At 49.8% G+C, this 15440-nt stretch overlaps 1 protein-coding gene across 1 annotated transcript in view; it reads right to left on the bottom strand.

The window, feature by feature from the left end:
- Positions 1–11160, bottom strand: part of kita (KIT proto-oncogene, receptor tyrosine kinase a) — a 186888-nt gene extending 175728 nt beyond the window's left edge. Inside the window, exon 1 of the mRNA XM_072496779.1 lies at positions 10926–11160. The gene's annotated coding sequence lies outside the window, so the exon portion shown is untranslated. The remainder of the gene's footprint in view (positions 1–10925) is intronic.
- Positions 11161–15440: the final 4280 nt, after the last annotated feature.

Here is a 15440-nt window from a genome sequence, read left to right as displayed (position 1 = left end):
TCTCCGAATGTGGTGTAAGCATTTGCAGGTTGATATTCAATCTGTTTTGGTCACATTATGAACACACCTTCCTTGGAAATCAAATCCTGACGTGGGGATTCAGCGGCCGGGAGCACTGCCCACTGCACCACAAGACCTCCCACAAGTTCCCTGCAACCTGTAATAATCCTGGAACAGATATTCACAACATAATTACAGTTAGAATCCTCTTGTACCTCATCTCGTGCAGTCAGGCCCCCGTTTTTAAGCCCCAGGCCACACCTCTTTCTCTATCTTCTTGGATTCTGGTTTGGCCTCAGGGTGTGCGAACTTCTCAACTCCAAAATGAGTGCCGCTAGCAGAGTCAATCTGTACAGCAAAACCAACTGACACAAACAGATCTGGAGCAAATTGAGAAATCCTACAAGGGCAATGTTGTTTACTTCTATGAAGGCATTTCAACTAAACTCAGCTCAGCACCAACTTCCTGGGCTCAGACAAAGTGAAGAAAAGTTTTCATTTGGCATTCTTTAAATATGCTTCATCTCTTCTCCACTAAACAACCATCTCCAGTCAATCAGTTTTTGATGTTCACACGTCTCTTTGGCTTCAGCGTGTTATAAGTAATAGCCTTCTATTTCCTTTACTGTCTGAATATTTACAAATACAGGGACACGCTTTAACCGGAAAAAACACCAAAAAACACCCTGGAAATCCTCATCACTTTGCCGTTTTTTTTGGCCTCAAGTTTTTCTCCATTGAAGCCACACTTCGGGCGCGATTCTCAGGCCTCGTTACGCTCTCACTCAAGCAAAATGAGGCCGGTGAATAGTGGGAGAGGCTGGAATCAAAAACCGCGCCAGGTGCCAAACAGTTTGTGATGCAACCAGCCTGCTCTCCCAGGCGAAATTGGGATTACGCCGTACTGTGGCCCTATTTCCATACAATTAACGGGAGTGACCCCATATCAACGGCCTCCAATAATTCATCAGCCTCCCCAGCAAGTGGTCACGCTGGAGCAGATTAATGATCTTTTTTAAAACGTGAACCTGGCGGAAAGGCTTCTGTGGGGAGCCGAGGAGGTGAGTAGACATCTTTGCTCACAGGCAAAGAGCCGCGGGGCGCTGGGCTTGCCGCTGCAGTGCTCGGCGGGGTTGGGGGACCCTCAACTGGGGGGGGGGGGGCACCGCAGGGGTGGGACGCCACTGGTGGGGGGAGGTGCTGGGGTGGGCAACTATGCGTGGCACCATCATGTCAACCACTGGATCGTGTGTACCCATTCCAGGGGCAACCCTTGTCCCTGCCTGTCTGCACCAACCATCCATAACCCCCACCGACTGCCGAGGCCTCTGGCCTTGCAGCTGAAGGCTACTGCTTATCAGGAATTGGCAATTGTGCTTAAATGAGCACTTCACACAAGCTAAGTAGATTCCGGTGGGTGAGCGGGCCATGTAGCATGTGGGAATCATTGCCTAGCATCCCAATCTTTTTTTTCCATTTGTTCATGGGACCTGAGCATCGCTTGCTGTGCCAGCATTTATTGCTGATCCCGAATTGCCCTTGAGGGAGTAGTTTCAGAATCAAACACTTCGCATCAATCAGACCATGATGCCTGGACACTGTGCCTGAACACTGAGGGAGGCAACACCACACATGCAGCAGCCAACACCCAAACAACCAGGGGCTGACATGACTCCAGGGACATGGCCGGAGGATGTGTGAGTGCAATGGGGAGGGGACCAGCGCCCAGTCCAGGTGAACCTATGTGCGGGTGTCTAGGGTAAAGGGTCCAGGGTCTGCTGAGGGGGGCCCACTGCAGCCAGATGGCCATCGGCACGGCGTTCCGGGCATGGGGGAGGGGGATCAATGGGGGACTGGAGGGCTCCCGGGATGGGAGCCACCCCTGTTTGTCAGTCTAACACCCTCTCCCAGCTCTTTACAGATATTGAATGCTATGGACGGAATTTTGAACCCCGCAGAACTTGCCCCGATGGGGTTGCTGCTGGGCCAGGTGGTCAGCCGCTGGAGGCCGCGGCAGGAGCAGCGTCTGAAGATACTCGAGGCGGCGGCCCATGTGCTGAACCCCACCCCACACCCTGAGGACCCAGCTGCCCATCACGCTAGGGAGGGACCCAAAGGGGGAGTCCCAAGACGGCCCAGGAAGTACAGGCGTCGCTGGTCGTTTGAACAGATGAGGGACAGCGTGTGAGCCGCAGGAGGCTCCTCCTCAACAAGGGGAGAATGCGGCACCTGTGCCATGTCCTCGCGGTCTTGGCACCCAGTGAAGGAGGCAAGGGGTGCAGAATCTCCGAGGAATGGCAGTGCTGAGCCTCAGTCACCAAACCACGTGCCGCCCGGGTCCAGCCCCAGAAGCAGAACCTTAGCAGTGGGACGTTCCCGCAGGGACATAGGCCACCGCTGCCATGGAGGCCCAGAAAGCCGCAGAGAGCACTCCCTCATCCGCGAAGACAGAGGGTATGGGTTCCGTCCAGCAGCAGCTGGTCACCGAATCCTGCAATGCAGCTGACCCAGGGAGGGCCCTCCGCACCACCGCCCCAGGTTCCAGCCTACTACATGGATGAGGAAGAGGCCTATCATAGGCTGCATTGCGTGACTTTATCTCCGGTCACCCCCATTCAGCCTTCATTGCAAGTGAATGGGTAATCCATCCACATGAAGTTGGACAAGGGTGTGGAGGTATCCATGGTCAGCGGGGAGGCACGGTAGCACAGTGGTTAGCACAGTTGCTTCACAGCCCCAGGGTCCCAGGTTCGATTCCCAGCTTGGGTCACTGTCTGTGCGGAGTCTGCACGTTTTCCCCGTGTCTGCGTGGGTTTCCTCCGGGTGCTCCGGTTTCCTCCCACAGATGTTTCCTTCCAAAAATGTGCAGGTTAGATGGATTGGCCATGCTAAATTTCCCTTAGTGTCCAAAACGTTAGGTGGGGTTATAGGTAGCGGGGATAGGATGGCAGTGTGGGCTTAGGTAGGCTTCCAAAGGCCGGTACAGACCCGATGGGCCGATTGGCCTCCTTTTGCACTGTAAATTCTATGATACCTTCGACCAAATTTGCTCCGGTCTCCAACGGTGACCCTCCAGGACACCAATGCCCTCCTCGCCACATGCAATGGAGAGCCTCTGGCAATCACGGGTACCTCCATGGTCCTGCTACAATTTGGACAGTAGATGGCACACCTGCCATTCGTGGTTGTCAATGGCAGTGGCCCAAGTTTGTTGGGACGCAACTGAATCACAGAATGAATCACAGAAAAATACAGTGCAGAAAAGGTCCTTTGGCCCATCGAGTCAGCACTGCCACATGAAAGGCACCTGATCTACCAATCTTAATCCCATTTGCAGTGCCATCTCAGGTTGGACTCCCAGGCTATTCGAAGGCTCCTGGGTGGCAGGGCTCTGGGCAGGGTAATACCCTGGCACTCCCACTAGCACACAGGGATCTTGACACTGCCAGCCTTGCACCTTGGCACTGCCACACGGCCACCCTTGCAGTGCCAACATGGTACGGTCAAGGTGTCCAGGTGGCGCTAACAGGTTGGCAGGGCACTTCTAGAGTGCAAAGCTGGCAGTGACAAAGTGCCTGTGTGCCAGGTTGCCATGCCAGGGATCGAGCCTAGGGGTACCCTGCCCTTAAGAGGTGGGGTGTCCAAGGGGGGTCGAAAAACCGAGCTCGTCATTGCAGGAAATGAAGGCAAGTATGGCCTCAGTGGGGCTTTCCCGACCGAGGCCAAAAAAAACTGCAAAGTCCCGTTTGATAGCCGGGGTTCTCAGTGCAGCACGCCCAAAACAGGATTTTGCACGTTAAATCCCGACCATCATTTTTGTGTCATCGTTCATGTCTCCTCAGGTCCAGTCAGCAAGGTCTGCTCGGATTGCAGACTTCTGATGCGACAGGTCGGGGAGGTTCAGGATTGGCTCACGCTGGCGTCCTTTCAAAAAAATGTTCAGTTTTTGGATGCATTTGGCTTTCAGATTTACAGATAAAGGATGTGCAGAAACAATGCAGGGTGTACTATACCATGTGGCCTGCAGCAGTTTAAGATGGCTCGCCACCAGCTTCACAAGGGCAGTTAGGGCTGGATAATAAATTCTGGCATTGCCTGTGATGCTCAAATCCCAAGAACGAGTAAAGGATACCCCCACAGCAATGTGATTGATCAGTAACTGCTCTCTTGAGATGACCTGCAAGCCATCTAGTTGTATTCAATTTGACCACCACCACCTTCTCAAGAGCAATTAGAAAGAACAAAGAACAAAGAAAAGTACAGCACAGGGACAGGTCCTTCGGCCCTCCAAGCCTGTGCCGACCACGCTGCCCGTCTAAACTAAAATCTTCTGCACTTCCGGGGTCCGTATCCCTCTATTCCCATCCTATTCATGTATTTGTCAAGATGCCCCTTAAACGTCACTATCGTCCCTCCTTCCACCTCCTCCTCCGGCAGCAAGTTCCAGGCACCTACTACCCTCTTGTGTAAAACACTTGCCTCGTACATCTCCTCTAAACCTTGCCCCTCACGCCTTAAACCTATGCCCCCTAGTAATTGACCCCTCTACCCTGGGAAAAAGCCTCTGACTATCCACTCTGTCTATGCCCTCATAATTTTGTAGACCTCTATCAGGTCGCCTCTCAACCTCCGTCATTCCAGTAGGACAAACCGCGTTTATTCAAGCTCTCCTCATAGCTAATGCCCTCCATACCAGGCAACATCCTGGTAAATCTCTTCTGCACCCTCTCTAAAGCCTCCACATCCTTCTGGTAGTGTGGCGACCAGAATTGAACACGATACTCCAAGTGTGGCCTAACTTAAGGTTCTATACAGCTGCAACATGACTTGTCAATTTTTATACTCAATGCCTCGGCCAATGAAGGCAAGCATGCCATGTGCCTTCTTGACTACCTTCTCCACCTGTGTTGCCCCTTTCAGTGACCTGTGGACCTGTACGCCTAGATCTCTCTGACTGTCAATACTTTTGAGGCTTCTACCATTCACTGTATATTCCCTACCTGCATTCGACTGTCCAAAATACATTACCTCACATTTGTCCGTATTAAACTCCATCTGCCATCTCTCCGCCCAAGTTTCCAAACAATCTAAATCCTGCTGAATCTTCTGACAGTCCTCATCGCTATCCGCAATTCCACCAACCTTTGTGGCGTCTGCAAACTTACTAGTCAGACAAGTTACATTTTCCTCCAAATTATTTATATATACTACGAACAGCAAAGGTTCCAGCACTGACCCTGCGGAACACCACTAATCACAGCCCTCCAATCAGAAAAGCACCCTTCCATTGCTACTCTCTGCCTTCTATGACCTACCCAGTTCTGTATCCATCTTGCCAGTTCACCTCTGATCCAGTGTGACTTCACCTATTGTACCAGTCTGCCATGAGGGACCTTGTCAAAGACCTTACTGAAGTCCATATAGACACCATCCACTGCCCTACCTGCATCAATCATCTTTGTGACCTCCTCGAAAAACTCTATCAAGTTAGTGAGACACGACCTCTCCCTCACAAAACCATGCTGCCTCTCGCTAATACGTCCATTTGCTTCCAAATGGGAGTAGATCCTGTCTCGAAGAATTCTCTCCAGTAATTTCCCTCCCACTGAAGTAAGGCTCACCGGCCTGTAGTTCCCTGGATTATCCTTGCTACCCTTCTTAAACAAAGGAGCAACATTGGCTATTCTCCAGTCCTCCGGGGTATCACCTGAAGACAGTGAGGATCCAAAGATTTCTGTCAAGGCCTCAGCAATTTCCTCTCTAGCCTCTTTCAGTATTCTGGGGTAGAATACTACCATTAACTGTTGGCCTTGACTGTAATGCTCACATTCCACGACTGAATAAAAAAAAGCTATTAGTCTTGGGACAGATGCAATAATGAACCACTTTTGTCTTGTGAATACACGATGCATCGCTGGGTAGGTTTGCTGTAAATTTCACAAATTAACAAGATGCATCCAGGATGAGGATCCCAATGAAAAGGGTTCTGTAGTGTTGGAGACATCCATGCAACTATTTCCATTTCCATATTTAAACTGCAGAATTAAATTAGACTCCAAAATCTGGGAAATACACCAAGTAAAGATCAAAAACCAAAACATTGTCAGTGTCCATGCTCCAGAGCCCCCAAGGAAATTAATCTCATTCCTTTCGCTTACACTGACTGTAATTAATACTGTTACAAATTGCACGTGTCTACATTAGTCTTTTCCTTTGCAATTAAAAGAGGGAAATTAATTTCAACAGCCCTCACTTTCCCATTCACCACTCGTCCATAAACAAAAAGGTATTTCTCCCTTTATAAGTGGTGGCATATTTCCCAACCCCATCATTTTGAGATAATTCAATTTCTATTAATAACCCCACAGCAAACCCGAAATAGGATGAACTCAAAGGGTTAGTTTATTTGCGCACGCTCAAATGTGGGAGGAAGGTCGCAAACGTCGCCCCTTTGCTCTCATGCAATAAAAGGACAGAGAAAGGAAAGATTTTCAGGGCAAAGATCCCAAAGAAAAGAATATTGTTTCACGTAGGTCCAGAATTGAAATCCAACAAGGGATTCCTTCATGGACGGCAACAGGTTGAAACCCAATCCTGTATAATTCACTTTTCCAGTGGGGTTGATTTCACTCCATGAGATAAGTGCACAGTGTAGATGGGGTCAGGTACTCAGCTTGGGCAGAGCCCCTTTTCTGTACCGCTGCTAGTTAGATGATAAAAAGGCAGACTGAGTTTTCAGTACAGCAAGGCAGTATAACTGTTTCCATCAGATAGAGGTTACTTTCACATGATTCCCACCTCTCCATATTCTCTTTGACAAGTGGGGCGTCATTCTCCGACCCCCTGCCGGGTCGGAGAATGGCCTCTGGCCGCCGTGAATCCCGCCCCCGCCGAAGTCTCCAGTACCGGAGATTGGGCGGGGGCGGGAATCGGGCCGCACCGGTTGGCGGGACCCCCCGCTGGATTCTCCGGCCCGGATGGGCCGAAGTCCCGTCCAGGAATTGCCTGTCCCGCCGACGTAAATCAAACCTGGTATTTACCAGCGGGACCAGGCGGCGTGGGCGGGCTCCGGGGTCCTGGGGGGGGGGGGGAGGGGGGCACGGGGCGATCTGACCCCGGGGGGTGCCCCCACGGTGGCCTGGCCCGCGATCGGGGCCCACCGATCCGCGGGCGGGCCTGTGCCGTGGGGGCACTCTTTCCCTTCCGCCTCCGCTACGGCCTCCACCATGGCGGAGGCGGAAGAGACTCTCCCCACTGCGCATGCGCGGGAAACTGACAGCGGCCGCTGACGCTCCCGCGCATGCGCCGGGAAACTGACAGCGGCCGCTGATGCTCCCGCGCATGCGCCGCATTTCCGCGCCAGCTGGCAGGGCAACAAACGCCATTTCCGCCAGCTGGCGGGGCGGAAATCCCTCCGGCGTCGGCCTAGCCCCTTAATGTTGGGGCTAGGCCGCCAAAGATGCGGAGCAATCCCCACCTTTGGGCCGGCGCGATGCCCGTCTGATTGGCGCCGTCTTTGGCGCCAGTCGGCGGACATCCCGCCGTTGGGGGAGAATTTCGCCCGTGATGTGTATCCTTTGTTTCAGTCTTCAAGATGGTTAAGTGTCTCAACCGTCAAGAATTGAAAGGAAGATTGCGTGCTCCTTTGTGCGAGCAGAGGAACAGGCTTTGGTTGGTCAGCCTGGCTTATAAATGTAGATGTTCTCTTTGAATTTTGTCTTTGTAGACCAAAATGTGTCGCTCGTGTCTCTTCAGAGATAACAATGTGAAAATTCCTTTGAAACTGACAGATTTTGTTCAGGCGACACAGATTCAACCATTTTAAAAGGTCTTTGTCTAGTTTAAAATTTTATAAATAGCCATAGGAATACCTATATTTTATTTTTAAAAACGAGTGAGGTCTTAGTCCCCTCACAATGGAAACGCATGTGGTTTAAGTTTTGACAAATTTGCATTTCATCTAATTTTCAGTGTAACCAGTGCCTTCAAGCATCATGTGGCCAATATTCAGGATTATTTTGGAGATTTTTTGATGGTTCTTATTAACCATTGCTATTTTTCTAGGTTTCCATGTAAGTGGAAAATTGAGGGCTGTTTAAAGTAAATTCCCTCTTTTAATTGTTATCTCAACAGCACATTGTCAGATGTAGTATTCAATCATTCAAATGTTTGGTGTTTGATTGTGCATGTTTGTTGACTCTTCTCTCTTCTGTGTGCTGTTAGTCAAGTCTGGATGTGATTACTGAGAAGGGTAAACTAAAAGTAAGCTGGAAGCTTGAGCTGCAGACATTTTAACAAGCACTGTAAATAAAGCTACTGTTTAGACATAGAAACGGGTGTGTCGTCTCTACATATCTCTGAGGTACAAAACATAATAATTGATGATGCAATGGAGAATAGTTTAAATTTACTGGCTATTGGACTTTCCCTTCTCCTTCGGAAAATCCACCCATACCATGAGACCAGTGGACATTGGGGTTCAAAACCTACTTCCTCACTATGGAGATGGACAGTCTGGATGTAGCAGTGACCTGCAGGAAGGTATGCTCTTACATTATCTCAGAGTGGAAGGTTAGTGAATAATTGAGCATCTCACAGGAGACGTATCCATATTTAATATGGCAGTAGGTGCTCACAAAAAATACTTCAAGCCAAAGAAATAAGCGATGATGGAATTATATGGATTCCACCAGGCAAAACAGTGAGACCATAAAACGACATGTGGCAGCATTGTGGCAGTTGGCTTCTACATGTCAATTTGACAAACTAACTAATGAACTAATCTGTAACCAATTAAATGAAAATATCTCAATCTGGACCAAGTATTTTTAGCTGTCTGCTTGTTTTGACTTGATTAGTGAGCTTTTGTATTATTGCTCTGCTGCTTGGTGTTGCTTTCCGTCAGAGAGAGTGGGGAAATATGGCAAAGTGGCATTATCCTGGGCTAATAATTCAGAGGCCCAGACTAATGTTCTAGGGACATGAGCTCAAATCCCACCACTGCAGCTAATGGGATTTAAATTCAATTAATAAGATCTTTAATATAAAGCTAGCCTTACTAATGGTAACCATGAAACAACTATTGTAAAAACCATCTGGTTCACTAATATCCTTTAGGGAAGGAAATCTGCCATCCTTACCTGGTCTGGCTTACTTGAGACTCCAGATCCACAGCAATGTGGTTGACTCTTAACCGCTCTCTAAAATGTTCAGCAAAAGGGCAATTAGGGAAGGGCAGCAAATGTTGGCTTTGCCAGAAATGCCAACGTCCCACAGAAGAACCAAGCAAAAAAAATGTTCTTTGTAATATGTTCAACAGCAACATTCTTGCTGCCACACTTCACCCTGCCACTGCAAGCAGTGCAGGTTAGATGACAAAAGGCAGTTTTACTGGAGGGAGGACATGTCGATGTGCTGGTATGAAAGCACCTAACTGCAATGGAAATTAAACTCAGAGGAGAGGCTGAGCAGATAACGCCTATTTCATAGTGACGCCTAAAGATAAAATGGCCTCCACCCAGTTCATTGACATCTTTTAGGGAAGGAAAATGTTCCTTATCCAGTCTGGACTATGTACCACTTCAGTTGCATACTAGCATGGTTGACGTACCGCTGACAACTCAGACATTCCAAACCTCCCAGCAGTTCAAGAAGAAAAGTCCACCTTTGGGGAACTAAGGATAAAAAATAAATGTTTGCCATGCCAGGAATACCCACATCCCAATAATTTCCTTTTCATTTAATTGCACAATCATACTTACCAAAGGGAGTAGGACAAATAGAGAAATGGCTGCTGGGAGACCAGAGATGACTCTTGCTCTCTCGGCTTTTAGCACCAGTTGAGAAATCCCACATCAAAACAATAGAAAATTTAAAGAGATAAATCGTCTACTTGAATGTACTGGACAGAAATAGGCCATTCAGCCCAACTAGTTCATGCTTGTGTCTATGCTTCATACAAGTGTTCTCCCAGACTCTACATCTAACCTCGTAAACATAACCTTCAATAGAAGATAAGTCTTCACTCTTTCAGAGGATGGAAAAGGTGATGAAGCGCCCCTGGCTGATGCATGATCAGGCAAACTGATATATGTTCAGGACTAAATGATAAGGTTCTTAGTGAAACCAGATCTTTTGCACAAATATGAACATTTCTATGATCCCCTCTATACTTCACTTGCAATATGAATCCCCTGCCTGCACCCCCAAGGAGGCCATGGGGCGTGGACCATTCGGTACTCCGTGACCTCCACAGAATATGAACTTCCCCGGTAATAGGGCTGAGCTTCACCTTTAATGAGGGGAGCCCTCACAGTATTAAAAAAAACATCTGGGTGCAGGTTGGGGAGGGATACTCTTCGTTGGGAGGAATATTTGTGTCTTGTAAATAAAAGACTATCGTTTGCATCCTACTTGCCATTTGAAGCATATTCTTTCGGCGTGGATACTACACTGCCAATGAGGGTAAAGTGGAGCTGCCATCGGCATCGAGTACTGCTAAATTGGGCCAACTCATTTCGGCCTCCGGGGCCTCCCTCCCGCCCACATCGATGCCCCATATTGGGGAGCTGGAACTGTTCCAAGGCAGGTACGGATGACTGGAAACAGTAAATCGAACATGTGTGATACTTCTTCTGGAAAAACACAATTATAGCGGATGAAAGGCAGATGATGGTTTTACTCAGGCTTGTGGTGAACCAACCTACATCATAATCAAATTCTTCACCCACCCGGTTGTGCCAGACCCCACTAATCGTTCGCCGGTTGATTTTCCATACTGCCACTCACGCCCAGGGCGAATCGACCAGCAATTTCTTGGTCCGATTAAGGAAACTGGCTGAAACTTGTGAGGTTGGCGCCATGTTAATTTTGTCTGCGGCCTTCACGACCCTGCAACTCAATGAGAACTTTCGGCTGAGACCCACCTGGACCTGCAATGAACGGTCGAGAATGTCATAGCCCACTCGAGTGCCGAGCAGGGTGCCAAGGAACTCCAGGGCATTGCTGTCCTACAAGAGGCCCCGAAAGCCACCGCGCATTTTCTCCCAAGCAGGAGGACCCGGATGTCGACGACGAGCCGTCAACTGCCGGCAGCCAGGACTGGACTGATCGACAGCACCCAAAGGTCCATGCGCCGCCGCTCAGCTGGGTGCATTCGCTGCCCACGTGACCGGGCCTGCTATGTAATGGAGGAATACTCCCCCTACCAGCAACTGCACTGCATGACGACCTCACGGGTTGCCCCCTCCAGGTGAATTTACAGGTGAACGGACACTCCATCCAGATGGAGCTGGATATCGAAGCTGTCTCCATGGTCAGCCATCTCACTTTTGGCAAGATTCGGTCAGGCCTCCAGACGTTGGCTTTGTGGGATACCAGTGCCCAGTTGACAATGTGTATGGACAAGCCTTTGACGATTTAGGGCACATCAGAGATCCCCATCACGTACGAGCAACAGTCCACAACGGACACCCTGGGGTGTCAAAAATGAAAATGCTGGCCTGTAGCTATGTCTGGTGCCCCAGGATCGAAGCAGACGTCGAGTGGTTAACCAAAAGGTGTGTACCTAGCCAGGAGCAGCAGAAGTTTCCCCTAGTGGTGCCGCACCATCCATGGGAATGGCTGGGTCACCCTTGGTTCCACCTCCACCCAGACGTTGCACGCCTTTTCCAGGGAGCATTATTCTTCATCATCGTCGATGCCCACCCCACGTGGCTGGAGGTGCATCTTGCAGGCAACCACCAGGTAGGCCACTGTCGAGAGGTTGCGCCAGACATTTAGCAGACACAGCATTCCGGAAGTGCTCGCCTCTGATAACGGAAAAGCTTTTACAAGCACTGAGTTTCGATCCTTCGTGTCCGCCAACGGGATCCACCACGTGCACACCGCCCTATACCACCTCGCCTCCAATGAGCTGGCCTCCAATCAACTGTTTAGTTACTGGAGCACGCCACACACCACAACGTGGGTCGCGCCAGCCGAATTGTTGATGCGGCATCGCCGCCGCACCCGGCTGAGCGTGGTCATCTTTGACCTTACTGGAAAGGTTCACCGCGGGCAGGATAAGACTGACGTAAACACAGGCCAGCACAGTTTCACCCTGGGCGATTCGGTGCATGTCCAGAATTTTGGCGAAGGTGCTATGTGGGTCCCAGGCGTGGTATTGTCCCAGTCCAGGCAGATTTCTTATCCAGTGCAAACACAAGACAGGGACCCAACCAGCACGTAGACCATCTCCACGGCCACACCCCTATGGTGCCAAGCACGGTCCTGGGTGTCCCAGCCCTGCAGGTTCTGCCACACCCGCTGCCACAACAATCACTACTGCTGCCTCCGCCAGCCCTGGTTTCGAAATCGTCAAGATCCAGGGCATCGAAATGCTGGACAAAGAAACATCCTACCCAAACTCCTATTACAATATGGAGGCCCAGCCGCCAGCAGAAGCCGCCACACCCATCCCTGTCGCAGAACCAACCACGCCCATCCCACCTCGCTCCACGTGGAAACACCACTCTCCCGCCCAGTAAAGGCTGCTGGACCCCATGCAGACAATGCCCGAGTGCCGTCCTTCGACACAGATGCCTCTTCAGACTTTCGGGGGAAGGGGTGTTATAACCCCCAGGGAGGCCATGTGGTGTAGACCATTCCCCATGACCCCCACAGAATAGGAACATCCCTGGTAATTGGGCAAGGCTTCCCCTTTAACGACGGGAGCCTTCACAGTATAAAAACCCAACCTGGGTGCAGGTCGAGACAGGAGACCCTTCAGGGAAAGGAGTATTTGTGTATAGTAAATAAAAGAGTATCGATTGCATCCTACTTGTCGTTTCATGCATATTCTCTCTTCATAGATACTGCAACTACCATCCTTACATCTTTGTCTGTAATAACAACAAACTTACAAACTATCACCAAACACTAAGGTACAATAATTTCTGTTTCTCTTGTAAACCCCTGAATCACTGTTTGTTTCCCTAATGCTTTCCCTCAGTGATAATGTGCAGTGTGTTTTGTTTACGTCCTTATCTGTACCACCTCAGTGGGAGGAGTGTAGTAGATTAACATGGGCTAATCTCCATGGAGCCATGATCACAAAGGATGACAAGGAAAGTTTGTAGGAAACAAATTAACCTTTATTCAGTGGAACAGCGCAATGTAACCAGCAGTCACAAACCACGTCAGCGTAAAAGCAGAGGGCAACATAGATATGGTAAACTTTTATCCATGACTGATAACATTAGGGAAAGATTGATTCAGTAATTGAATTGTTTAAAACCAAAGACACACATTGTGAGGTTTGCCATACCTCTCTATAGAGAGGAGCAGTACAACAAGTATAACAGGGAAGATGGCTGAGTGCTAAAAGACCAAAATTAATACTGGATGGGATAGTCACTTATCAGGGAATGAATTATTTTTCCTTGTACAACTCTATAAATAGAAATGTATTTATCAGTATTCATTGAGTCATAGACTGAAACAGTACAGAAGAAGACCAATCCTTCCGTTGCACTTGTACAAGCACTCTGAAACATTAATACAGTTAGTTCCACTGCTATGCTGTCTCTCCATAAACTAGTCATATTTTTCCCCTCGGGTATTAATCCAATACTTTTTTTTAAATTCATTCTTGGGATAGCGGTGCCACTGGCTAGGCCAGCATTTGTTGCCCATCCCTAATTGCCCTTGAATTGAGCGGCTTAGGTGGAGGGGTGAGACAGGTAAGAGTCAACTGCACAGCTGAAGGACATTAGTAAACCAGATGAATTTTCACAACAATCGACAATGGTTTCACGGTCATCATTAGGCTTTTATTCCAGATTTTTATTCTGCCGTGGTGGGATTTGAACCCTGGACCCCAGAGCATTACCCTGGGTCTCGGGATTGCTAGTCCAGTGACAATACCACTACGTCACCGCCTCCCCTCCAGTTTTTTGCAGTTGAATCAACTTCCACTGGACTTCAAGAACTGCATTCCAGATCACAACAGCTCTCAGCAGTAAAATATATTTCCTTATTTTTTTTGCCCATTACCTTAAATCTGCATCTGCATTCCCCTCTATGAAATTGTCACCCCTTCTCTAAGGAGCACAGCACCAGCCTCTCCACATAACTGAACTCCCGCCCTCTTAGTAATTCTAGTAAATCTCTTCTACAGCCTCACTATGGATATTTGTTTCAAAGTGTGATGCTCAGAATTGACACCATGGGCGGGATTCTCCCCTACCCGGCGGGGCGGGGGGTCCCGGCGGGATGGAGTGGCGTGAACCACTCCGGCGTCGGGCCGCCCACATCTGCACCTTTAGGGGCCAAGCCCTCACCTTTAGGGGCTAGGCCCGCACCAGAGTAATTGCCATCCCGCCGGCTGGCGTGGAAGGCCTTTGGCGCCACGCCAGCCGGGGCCAATGGGACTCCGCCGGCTGGCGGACGTCTGCGCATCCGCAGGAGCGTCAGCGGCTGCTGACGTCATCCCCGCGCATGCGCAGGGGGGATCACCGACACGTCGGCCATTGCAAAAACCTACACAGCCGACGCGTAGTAAAAGAGTGCCCCCAAGGCACAGACCCGCACGCGAATCGGTGGGCCCTGATCGTGGGCCAGGCCACCATGGGGGCACCCCCTGGACCAGCTCGCCCCGTTCCCCCCCCCCCCCCCCCCAGGATCCCAGAGCCCGCTCGCGCCGCCTGGTCCCGCTGGTAAGGTAGGTGGTTTGATTCACGCCGGCGGGACTGGCATTACAGCAGCGGGACTTCGGCCCATCACGGGCCGAAGAATCAATGATGGGGGTGGCCGCCAACCGGCGCGGCGCAATTCCCGTCCCCGCCGAATCTCCGGTGCCGGAGAATTCGGCGGGGGTGGAATTCACGCCGCCCCCCGGCGATTCTCCGACCCGGCGGGGGGCCGGAGAATCCCGCCCTTTCCAGCTGAGGTCTAACCAGTGTTTTAGAAATGTTTAGCATAATTTCCTTGCTTTCGAATGAATAAAACAAAGGATTCCAAATTTTTTTAAAACCAACCTTCTCAACTTGTCTGCCAGATTCAGAGATTTTGTTACCATATAGCCTTCGCTCTAATAGTCCCTACACTTCCCTTTGAGATTGTAATGTTTAGTTTATACTGCATTTCTTCATTCTTCCGATTAAAAAAAAAATACTTTAAACTTCTCTGCATTAAATTTCATCTGGCATGCATCTGCCCATTTTGCCAGTCTATCTATGTTCCACTGCATGTTTCAAAGTAACATGGGGCAAAGGTATGGTTTAATTACTCGCAATTGACTTCCGGTGGCAGCCATGGAGTGAGCGGCCACACATCTGGTAGCTCCCGCTCAAGGTGGAATATTTTGGACCTTTCCCCATCTGAGGGGTGAAGCTTTGGGTAGAAAGAGGTGTAGGAATACCTGGAGAAGATGTAACTCCTCTGGTGTGACTGGTGGATGG

Source organism: Scyliorhinus torazame, chromosome 3, assembly GCF_047496885.1.
Source record: "Scyliorhinus torazame isolate Kashiwa2021f chromosome 3, sScyTor2.1, whole genome shotgun sequence".
NCBI classification, from domain to species: domain Eukaryota; kingdom Metazoa; phylum Chordata; class Chondrichthyes; order Carcharhiniformes; family Scyliorhinidae; genus Scyliorhinus; species Scyliorhinus torazame.
Note: the sequence above shows the minus strand (reverse complement) of the source record. Positions and strands in the feature narration are given on the sequence as shown.